The sequence below is a fragment of the Chanodichthys erythropterus genome, chromosome 23 (assembly GCF_024489055.1).
Source record: "Chanodichthys erythropterus isolate Z2021 chromosome 23, ASM2448905v1, whole genome shotgun sequence".
In the NCBI taxonomy this organism is placed as follows: domain Eukaryota; kingdom Metazoa; phylum Chordata; class Actinopteri; order Cypriniformes; family Xenocyprididae; genus Chanodichthys; species Chanodichthys erythropterus.
This window is the reverse complement of record NC_090243.1, coordinates 1-12,304: the sequence shown is the minus strand read 5'-3', so window position 1 is coordinate 12,304 and position 12,304 is coordinate 1.

The window sequence follows — 12,304 nt, the reverse complement described above, 5'->3', positions numbered from 1 at the left end:
TTTGATATTTGAAATATTGTTGCCATGGCAACAGGTCAAACTGTAATAATATTCTTGAGTGTTTTTGAGGCTCTTAACATGCTTCAAATTGCATGAAACTCGACACACACATCAATATTGTCAACCAGTAGACATGGACAAAGCCATAGAAATGGGCGTGGTGGAGGGGCTCAGTAGCGCCACCTTTTGACAAAAGTGGGGGTTAGTTTTTCCTACAGTCACCAAACTCGGTACACATATTATTCTCATCAAGCCGGACAATTTTCTAATTTACATTCATTAGCTCCGACCAACAGGAAGTCAGCTATTTTGGTTTGAATGTTAATTTTTTGAAAAACAGGCTATGAATTTTATACTACTACTCCTACAGGGTTTATCCAATTTACACCAAGCTTTTTTTAACTTGTTGCGAACACATTGAAGTTGTTTAATTGCAAACGGATTTTGGATATCTCAAACGGTTTGGCCGTGGCGAGGCAACGAATTTATGGCGAGAAAAGGGAAACAGGAAATGTGTTATAACTTCTGCATACATTGATTGATGTTTATGAAACTTCAGGAGTGTGTTGGTTGTAGTAGTCTGATCACATGGATGTAACTATTGTGAGTCAAAGTTATAGCGCCACCAAATGGCAGCAAGAAGTGTATCACTTTTAAAATGCTTTGAGATCACCCTCTTATTTTTACCTGATTTGCTTCAAACTTCATCAGTGTAATGTCAATACACAGCAGATGTAGACCTATGACAGGATTTTTGATATTTGAAATATTGTTGCCATGGCAACAGGTCAAACTGTAATAATATTCTTGAGTGTTTTTGAGGCTCTTAACATGCTTCAAATTGCATGAAACTCGACACACACATCAATATTGTCAACCAGTAGACATGGACAAAGCCATAGAAATGGGCGTGGTGGAGGGGCTCAGTAGCGCCACCTTTTGACAAAAGTGGGGGTTAGTTTTTCCTACAGTCACCAAACTCGGTACACATATTATTCTCATCAAGCCGGACAATTTTCTAATTTACATTCATTAGCTCCGACCAACAGGAAGTCAGCTATTTTGGTTTGAATGTTAATTTTTTGAAAAAACAGGCTATGAATTTTATACTACTACTCCTACAGGGTTTATCCAATTTACACCAAGCTTTTTTTAACTTGTTGCTAACACATTGAAGTTGTTTAATTGCAAACGGATTTTGGATATCTCAAACGGTTTGGCCGTGGCGAGGCAACGAATTTATGGCAAGAAAAGGGAAACAAAGTGTTATAACTTCTGCATACATTAATTGATTTTGATGAAACTTTGGCTTAGTCTTCGTTGTACAAGGCTGATCACATGGATTTGACTATTGTGATTCAAAGTCATAGCGCCACCAACTGGAAGCAGAAAATGTGTCACTTTCAGCATACATTGAGATCACCCTCTTATTTTTACCTGATTTGCTTCAAAATTCATCAGAATAATGTTAAAACTTGGCACATGTAATCCTTTGAAAATGGGCAGGGAGGAGGGGCTCTATAACGGCACCTTGTAGTGCAGTAAATGTGGAGTGAATTTGACATAGTCCTTTGATGTTTAACCGTTTTAAGTGCCTATTGCCCGCTGTGCACAGTTGCCCTGAAGCCACCGGGGTGGCGGTGCCACCGGGCTTGGGCCCGCCATCGCTGCTCGCAGCTATATTTATTAGGGCCCAAGCGAAAATTCGCGCAGGGCCCTCTTGTTCTTCTAAGGATTATAATGGCCCAAGCTAAAATTCGCGCAGGGCCCTCTTGTTCTTCTAAGGATTATTAGGGCCCAAGCGAAAATTCGCGCAGGGCCCTCTTGTTCTTCTAAGGATTATTATTATTATTTTTTTTTTTTTTTTTTTTTTTTTTTTTTTTCCGTCTTCCGGGGCTTTTTGGGGGCCTTAACATGCTCAAAAACTCTTGAAAATTGGCACACACATTGGAATCCGCGGCCATTAGGACGCCGGAGAGGCTGGTACCCGGGCGTGGCAGGGGGGCTCGACAGCGCCCCCTTGAAAAAAGTCTGAAAATTTGGTCCATATATTAAACATGCTTGCACGTATTAGTATGAAACTCGGTACACATATAGACCTCATCGGGCCGAACAACTTTCGCGCTCTAAGTTAATCGCCACGCCAACAGGAAGTCAGCTATTAAGGGTTGTTTGAAAAACGCATGCTCTGGAATTTGATATACTCCTCCTAGACGATTAATCCGATCGCCACCAAACTCGGTCAGCATGAAGTCAAGACACTGATGATTAAAAATTGCCAGGGGATTTTTGATATCTCGAACGGTTTGGCCGTGGCGAGGCAACGAATTTATGGCGAGAAAAAGGAAACAGGAAATGTGTTATAACGTCTTAATACATATATTGATCTTTATGAAACTTCACGAGTGTGTTCGTTATAGGAGTCTGATCACATGGATGTGACTATTGTGAGTCAAAGTTATAGCGCCACCAACTGGCAGCAGGAAGTGTATCACTTTTTGAAATGTTTTGAGATCACCCTCTTATTTTTACCTGATTTGCTTCAAACTTCATCAGTGTAATGTCAATACACAGCAGATGTAGACCTATGACAGGATTTTTGATATTTGAAATATTGTTGCCATGGCAACAGGTCAAACTGTAATAATATTCTTGAGTGTTTTTGAGGCTCTTAACATGCTTCAAATTGCATGAAACTCGACACACACATCAATATTGTCAACCAGTAGACATGGACAAAGCCATAGAAATGGGCGTGGTGGAGGGGCTCAGTAGCGCCACCTTTTGACAAAAGTGGGGGTTAGTTTTTCCTACAGTCACCAAACTCGGTACACATATTATTCTCATCAAGCCGGACAATTTTCTAATTTACATTCATTAGCTCCGACCAACAGGAAGTCAGCTATTTTGGTTTGAATGTTAATTTTTTGAAAAACAGGCTATGAATTTTATACTACTACTCCTACAGGGTTTATCCAATTTACACCAAGCTTTTTTTAACTTGTTGCTAACACATTGAAGTTGTTTAATTGCAAACGGATTTTGGATATCTCAAACGGTTTGGCCGTGGCGAGGCAACGAATTTATGGCAAGAAAAGGGAAACAAAGTGTTATAACTTCTGCATACATTAATTGATTTTGATGAAACTTTGGCTTAGTCTTCGTTGTACAAGGCTGATCACATGGATTTGACTATTGTGATTCAAAGTCATAGCGCCACCAACTGGAAGCAGAAAATGTGTCACTTTCAGCATACATTGAGATCACCCTCTTATTTTTACCTGATTTGCTTCAAAATTCATCAGAATAATGTTAAAACTTGGCACATGTAATCCTTTGAAAATGGGCAGGGAGGAGGGGCTCTATAACGGCACCTTGTAGTGCAGTAAATGTGGAGTGAATTTGACATAGTCCTTTGATGTTTAACCGTTTTAAGTGCCTATTGCCCGCTGTGCACAGTTGCCCTGAAGCCACCGGGGTGGCGGTGCCACCGGGCTTGGGCCCGCCATCGCTGCTCGCAGCTATATTTATTATTATTTTTTTTTTTTTTTTTTTTTTTTTTTTTTTCCGTCTTCCGGGGCTTTTTGGGGGCCTTAACATGCTCAAAAACTCTTGAAAATTGGCACACACATTGGAATCCGCGGCCATTAGGACGCCGGAGAGGCTGGTACCCGGGCGTGGCAGGGGGGCTCGACAGCGCCCCCTTGAAAAAAGTCTGAAAATTTGGTCCATATATTAAACATGCTTGCACGTATTAGTATGAAACTCGGTACACATATAGACCTCATCGGGCCGAACAACTTTCGCGCTCTAAGTTAATCGCCACGCCAACAGGAAGTCAGCTATTAAGGGTTGTTTGAAAAACGCATGCTCTGGAATTTGATATACTCCTCCTAGACGATTAATCCGATCGCCACCAAACTCGGTCAGCATGAAGTCAAGACACTGATGATTAAAAATTGCCAGGGGATTTTTGATATCTCGAACGGTTTGGCCGTGGCGAGGCAACGAATTTATGGCGAGAAAAAGGAAACAGGAAATGTGTTATAACGTCTTAATACATATATTGATCTTTATGAAACTTCACGAGTGTGTTCGTTATAGGAGTCTGATCACATGGATGTGACTATTGTGAGTCAAAGTTATAGCGCCACCAACTGGCAGCAGGAAGTGTATCACTTTTTGAAATGTTTTGAGATCACCCTCTTATTTTTACCTGATTTGCTTCAAACTTCATCAGTGTAATGTCAATACACAGCAGATGTAGACCTATGACAGGATTTTTGATATTTGAAATATTGTTGCCATGGCAACAGGTCAAACTGTAATAATATTCTTGAGTGTTTTTGAGGCTCTTAACATGCTTCAAATTGCATGAAACTCGACACACACATCAATATTGTCAACCAGTAGACATGGACAAAGCCATAGAAATGGGCGTGGTGGAGGGGCTCAGTAGCGCCACCTTTTGACAAAAGTGGGGGTTAGTTTTTCCTACAGTCACCAAACTCGGTACACATATTATTCTCATCAAGCCGGACAATTTTCTAATTTACATTCATTAGCTCCGACCAACAGGAAGTCAGCTATTTTGGTTTGAATGTTAATTTTTTGAAAAAACAGGCTATGAATTTTATACTACTACTCCTACAGGGTTTATCCAATTTACACCAAGCTTTTTTAACTTGTTGCGAACACATTGAAGTTGTTTAATTGCAAACGGATTTTGGATATCTCAAACGGTTTGGCCGTGGCGAGGCAACGAATTTATGGCGAGAAAAGGGAAACAGGAAATGTGTTATAACTTCTGCATACATTGATTGATGTTTATGAAACTTCAGGAGTGTGTTGGTTGTAGTAGTCTGATCACATGGATGTAACTATTGTGAGTCAAAGTTATAGCGCCACCAAATGGCAGCAAGAAGTGTATCACTTTTAAAATGCTTTGAGATCACCCTCTTATTTTTACCTGATTTGCTTCAAACTTCATCAGTGTAATGTCAATACACAGCAGATGTAGACCTATGACAGGATTTTTGATATTTGAAATATTGTTGCCATGGCAACAGGTCAAACTGTAATAATATTCTTGAGTGTTTTTGAGGCTCTTAACATGCTTCAAATTGCATGAAACTCGACACACACATCAATATTGTCAACCAGTAGACATGGACAAAGCCATAGAAATGGGCGTGGTGGAGGGGCTCAGTAGCGCCACCTTTTGACAAAAGTGGGGGTTAGTTTTTCCTACAGTCACCAAACTCGGTACACATATTATTCTCATCAAGCCGGACAATTTTCTAATTTACATTCATTAGCTCCGACCAACAGGAAGTCAGCTATTTTGGTTTGAATGTTAATTTTTTGAAAAACAGGCTATGAATTTTATACTACTACTCCTACAGGGTTTATCCAATTTACACCAAGCTTTTTTTAACTTGTTGCTAACACATTGAAGTTGTTTAATTGCAAACGGATTTTGGATATCTCAAACGGTTTGGCCGTGGCGAGGCAACGAATTTATGGCAAGAAAAGGGAAACAAAGTGTTATAACTTCTGCATACATTAATTGATTTTGATGAAACTTTGGCTTAGTCTTCGTTGTACAAGGCTGATCACATGGATTTGACTATTGTGATTCAAAGTCATAGCGCCACCAACTGGAAGCAGAAAATGTGTCACTTTCAGCATACATTGAGATCACCCTCTTATTTTTACCTGATTTGCTTCAAAATTCATCAGAATAATGTTAAAACTTGGCACATGTAATCCTTTGAAAATGGGCAGGGAGGAGGGGCTCTATAACGGCACCTTGTAGTGCAGTAAATGTGGAGTGAATTTGACATAGTCCTTTGATGTTTAACCGTTTTAAGTGCCTATTGCCCGCTGTGCACAGTTGCCCTGAAGCCACCGGGGTGGCGGTGCCACCGGGCTTGGGCCCGCCATCGCTGCTCGCAGCTATATTTAGGGCCCAAGCGAAAATTCGCGCAGGGCCCTCTTGTTCTTCTAAGGATTATTAGGGCCCAAGCGAAAATTCGCGCAGGGCCCTCTTGTTCTTCTAAGGATTATTAGGGCCCAAGCGAAAATTCGCGCAGGGCCCTCTTGTTCTTCTAAGGATTATTAGGGCCCAAGCGAAAATTCGCGCAGGGCCCTCTTGTTCTTCTAAGGATTATTATTATTTTTTTTTTTTTTTTTTTTTTTTTTTTTCCGTCTTCCGGGGCTTTTTGGGGGCCTTAACATGCTCAAAAACTCTTGAAAATTGGCACACACATTGGAATCCGCGGCCATTAGGACGCCGGAGAGGCTGGTACCCGGGCGTGGCAGGGGCTCGACAGCGCCCCCTTGAAAAAAGTCTGAAAATTTGGTCCATATATTAAACATGCTTGCACGTATTAGTATGAAACTCGGTACACATATAGACCTCATCGGGCCGAACAACTTTCGCGCTCTAAGTTAATCGCCACGCCAACAGGAAGTCAGCTATTAAGGGTTGTTTGAAAAACGCATGCTCTGGAATTTGATATACTCCTCCTAGACGATTAATCCGATCGCCACCAAACTCGGTCAGCATGAAGTCAAGACACTGATGATTAAAAATTGCCAGGGGATTTTTGATATCTCGAACGGTTTGGCCGTGGCGAGGCAACGAATTTATGGCGAGAAAAAGGAAACAGGAAATGTGTTATAACGTCTTAATACATATATTGATCTTTATGAAACTTCACGAGTGTGTTCGTTATAGGAGTCTGATCACATGGATGTGACTATTGTGAGTCAAAGTTATAGCGCCACCAACTGGCAGCAGGAAGTGTATCACTTTTTGAAATGTTTTGAGATCACCCTCTTATTTTTACCTGATTTGCTTCAAACTTCATCAGTGTAATGTCAATACACAGCAGATGTAGACCTATGACAGGATTTTTGATATTTGAAATATTGTTGCCATGGCAACAGGTCAAACTGTAATAATATTCTTGAGTGTTTTTGAGGCTCTTAACATGCTTCAAATTGCATGAAACTCGACACACACATCAATATTGTCAACCAGTAGACATGGACAAAGCCATAGAAATGGGCGTGGTGGAGGGGCTCAGTAGCGCCACCTTTTGACAAAAGTGGGGGTTAGTTTTTCCTACAGTCACCAAACTCGGTACACATATTATTCTCATCAAGCCGGACAATTTTCTAATTTACATTCATTAGCTCCGACCAACAGGAAGTCAGCTATTTTGGTTTGAATGTTAATTTTTTGAAAAACAGGCTATGAATTTTATACTACTACTCCTACAGGGTTTATCCAATTTACACCAAGCTTTTTTTAACTTGTTGCGAACACATTGAAGTTGTTTAATTGCAAACGGATTTTGGATATCTCAAACGGTTTGGCCGTGGCGAGGCAACGAATTTATGGCGAGAAAAGGGAAACAGGAAATGTGTTATAACTTCTGCATACATTGATTGATGTTTATGAAACTTCAGGAGTGTGTTGGTTGTAGTAGTCTGATCACATGGATGTAACTATTGTGAGTCAAAGTTATAGCGCCACCAAATGGCAGCAAGAAGTGTATCACTTTTAAAATGCTTTGAGATCACCCTCTTATTTTTACCTGATTTGCTTCAAACTTCATCAGTGTAATGTCAATACACAGCAGATGTAGACCTATGACAGGATTTTTGATATTTGAAATATTGTTGCCATGGCAACAGGTCAAACTGTAATAATATTCTTGAGTGTTTTTGAGGCTCTTAACATGCTTCAAATTGCATGAAACTCGACACACACATCAATATTGTCAACCAGTAGACATGGACAAAGCCATAGAAATGGGCGTGGTGGAGGGGCTCAGTAGCGCCACCTTTTGACAAAAGTGGGGGTTAGTTTTTCCTACAGTCACCAAACTCGGTACACATATTATTCTCATCAAGCCGGACAATTTTCTAATTTACATTCATTAGCTCCGACCAACAGGAAGTCAGCTATTTTGGTTTGAATGTTAATTTTTTGAAAAACAGGCTATGAATTTTATACTACTACTCCTACAGGGTTTATCCAATTTACACCAAGCTTTTTTAACTTGTTGCTAACACATTGAAGTTGTTTAATTGCAAACGGATTTTGGATATCTCAAACGGTTTGGCCGTGGCGAGGCAACGAATTTATGGCAAGAAAAGGGAAACAAAGTGTTATAACTTCTGCATACATTAATTGATTTTGATGAAACTTTGGCTTAGTCTTCGTTGTACAAGGCTGATCACATGGATTTGACTATTGTGATTCAAAGTCATAGCGCCACCAACTGGAAGCAGAAAATGTGTCACTTTCAGCATACATTGAGATCACCCTCTTATTTTTACCTGATTTGCTTCAAAATTCATCAGAATAATGTTAAAACTTGGCACATGTAATCCTTTGAAAATGGGCAGGGAGGAGGGGCTCTATAGCGGCACCTTGTAGTGCAGTAAATGTGGAGTGAATTTGACATAGTCCTTTGATGTTTAACCGTTTTAAGTGCCTATTGCCCGCTGTGCACAGTTGCCCTGAAGCCACCGGGGTGGCGGTGCCACCGGGCTTGGGCCCGCCATCGCTGCTCGCAGCTATATTTAATTATTATTATTTTTTTTTTTTTTTTTTTTTTTTTTTTTTTTCCGTCTTCCGGGGCTTTTTGGGGGCCTTAACATGCTCAAAAACTCTTGAAAATTGGCACACACATTGGAATCCGCGGCCATTAGGACGCCGGAGAGGCTGGTACCCGGGCGTGGCAGGGGGGCTCGACAGCGCCCCCTTGAAAAAAGTCTGAAAATTTGGTCCATATATTAAACATGCTTGCACGTATTAGTATGAAACTCGGTACACATATAGACCTCATCGGGCCGAACAACTTTCGCGCTCTAAGTTAATCGCCACGCCAACAGGAAGTCAGCTATTAAGGGTTGTTTGAAAAACGCATGCTCTGGAATTTGATATACTCCTCCTAGACGATTAATCCGATCGCCACCAAACTCGGTCAGCATGAAGTCAAGACACTGATGATTAAAAATTGCCAGGGGATTTTTGATATCTCGAACGGTTTGGCCGTGGCGAGGCAACGAATTTATGGCGAGAAAAAGGAAACAGGAAATGTGTTATAACGTCTTAATACATATATTGATCTTTATGAAACTTCACGAGTGTGTTCGTTATAGGAGTCTGATCACATGGATGTGACTATTGTGAGTCAAAGTTATAGCGCCACCAACTGGCAGCAGGAAGTGTATCACTTTTTGAAATGTTTTGAGATCACCCTCTTATTTTTACCTGATTTGCTTCAAACTTCATCAGTGTAATGTCAATACACAGCAGATGTAGACCTATGACAGGATTTTTGATATTTGAAATATTGTTGCCATGGCAACAGGTCAAACTGTAATAATATTCTTGAGTGTTTTTGAGGCTCTTAACATGCTTCAAATTGCATGAAACTCGACACACACATCAATATTGTCAACCAGTAGACATGGACAAAGCCATAGAAATGGGCGTGGTGGAGGGGCTCAGTAGCGCCACCTTTTGACAAAAGTGGGGGTTAGTTTTTCCTACAGTCACCAAACTCGGTACACATATTATTCTCATCAAGCCGGACAATTTTCTAATTTACATTCATTAGCTCCGACCAACAGGAAGTCAGCTATTTTGGTTTGAATGTTAATTTTTTGAAAAAACAGGCTATGAATTTTATACTACTACTCCTACAGGGTTTATCCAATTTACACCAAGCTTTTTTTAACTTGTTGCGAACACATTGAAGTTGTTTAATTGCAAACGGATTTTGGATATCTCAAACGGTTTGGCCGTGGCGAGGCAACGAATTTATGGCGAGAAAAGGGAAACAGGAAATGTGTTATAACTTCTGCATACATTGATTGATGTTTATGAAACTTCAGGAGTGTGTTGGTTGTAGTAGTCTGATCACATGGATGTAACTATTGTGAGTCAAAGTTATAGCGCCACCAAATGGCAGCAAGAAGTGTATCACTTTTAAAATGCTTTGAGATCACCCTCTTATTTTTACCTGATTTGCTTCAAACTTCATCAGTGTAATGTCAATACACAGCAGATGTAGACCTATGACAGGATTTTTGATATTTGAAATATTGTTGCCATGGCAACAGGTCAAACTGTAATAATATTCTTGAGTGTTTTTGAGGCTCTTAACATGCTTCAAATTGCATGAAACTCGACACACACATCAATATTGTCAACCAGTAGACATGGACAAAGCCATAGAAATGGGCGTGGTGGAGGGGCTCAGTAGCGCCACCTTTTGACAAAAGTGGGGGTTAGTTTTTCCTACAGTCACCAAACTCGGTACACATATTATTCTCATCAAGCCGGACAATTTTCTAATTTACATTCATTAGCTCCGACCAACAGGAAGTCAGCTATTTTGGTTTGAATGTTAATTTTTTGAAAAACAGGCTATGAATTTTATACTACTACTCCTACAGGGTTTATCCAATTTACACCAAGCTTTTTTTAACTTGTTGCTAACACATTGAAGTTGTTTAATTGCAAACGGATTTTGGATATCTCAAACGGTTTGGCCGTGGCGAGGCAACGAATTTATGGCAAGAAAAGGGAAACAAAGTGTTATAACTTCTGCATACATTAATTGATTTTGATGAAACTTTGGCTTAGTCTTCGTTGTACAAGGCTGATCACATGGATTTGACTATTGTGATTCAAAGTCATAGCGCCACCAACTGGAAGCAGAAAATGTGTCACTTTCAGCATACATTGAGATCACCCTCTTATTTTTACCTGATTTGCTTCAAAATTCATCAGAATAATGTTAAAACTTGGCACATGTAATCCTTTGAAAATGGGCAGGGAGGAGGGGCTCTATAACGGCACCTTGTAGTGCAGTAAATGTGGAGTGAATTTGACATAGTCCTTTGATGTTTAACCGTTTTAAGTGCCTATTGCCCGCTGTGCACAGTTGCCCTGAAGCCACCGGGGTGGCGGTGCCACCGGGCTTGGGCCCGCCATCGCTGCTCGCAGCTATATTTATTATTTTTTTTTTTTTTTTTTTTTTTTTCCGTCTTCCGGGGCTTTTTGGGGGCCTTAACATGCTCAAAAACTCTTGAAAATTGGCACACACATTGGAATCCGCCATTAGGACGCCGGAGAGGCTGGTACCCGGGCGTGGCAGGGGCTCGACAGCGCCCCCTTGAAAAAAGTCTGAAAATTTGGTCCATATATTAAACATGCTTGCACGTATTAGTATGAAACTCGGTACACATATAGACCTCATCGGGCCGAACAACTTTCGCGCTCTAAGTTAATCGCCACGCCAACAGGAAGTCAGCTATTAAGGGTTGTTTGAAAAACGCATGCTCTGGAATTTGATATACTCCTCCTAGACGATTAATCCGATCGCCACCAAACTCGGTCAGCATGAAGTCAAGACACTGATGATTAAAAATTGCCAGGGGATTTTTGATATCTCGAACGGTTTGGCCGTGGCGAGGCAACGAATTTATGGCGAGAAAAAGGAAACAGGAAATGTGTTATAACGTCTTAATACATATATTGATCTTTATGAAACTTCACGAGTGTGTTCGTTATAGGAGTCTGATCACATGGATGTGACTATTGTGAGTCAAAGTTATAGCGCCACCAACTGGCAGCAGGAAGTGTATCACTTTTTGAAATGTTTTGAGATCACCCTCTTATTTTTACCTGATTTGCTTCAAACTTCATCAGTGTAATGTCAATACACAGCAGATGTAGACCTATGACAGGATTTTTGATATTTGAAATATTGTTGCCATGGCAACAGGTCAAACTGTAATAATATTCTTGAGTGTTTTTGAGGCTCTTAACATGCTTCAAATTGCATGAAACTCGACACACACATCAATATTGTCAACCAGTAGACATGGACAAAGCCATAGAAATGGGCGTGGTGGAGGGGCTCAGTAGCGCCACCTTTTGACAAAAGTGGGGGTTAGTTTTTCCTACAGTCACCAAACTCGGTACACATATTATTCTCATCAAGCCGGACAATTTTCTAATTTACATTCATTAGCTCCGACCAACAGGAAGTCAGCTATTTTGGTTTGAATGTTAATTTTTTGAAAAACAGGCTATGAATTTTATACTACTACTCCTACAGGGTTTATCCAATTTACACCAAGCTTTTTTAACTTGTTGCGAACACATTGAAGTTGTTTAATTGCAAACGGATTTTGGATATCTCAAACGGTTTGGCCGTGGCGAGGCAACGAATTTATGGCGAGAAAAGGGAAACAGGAAAATGTGTTA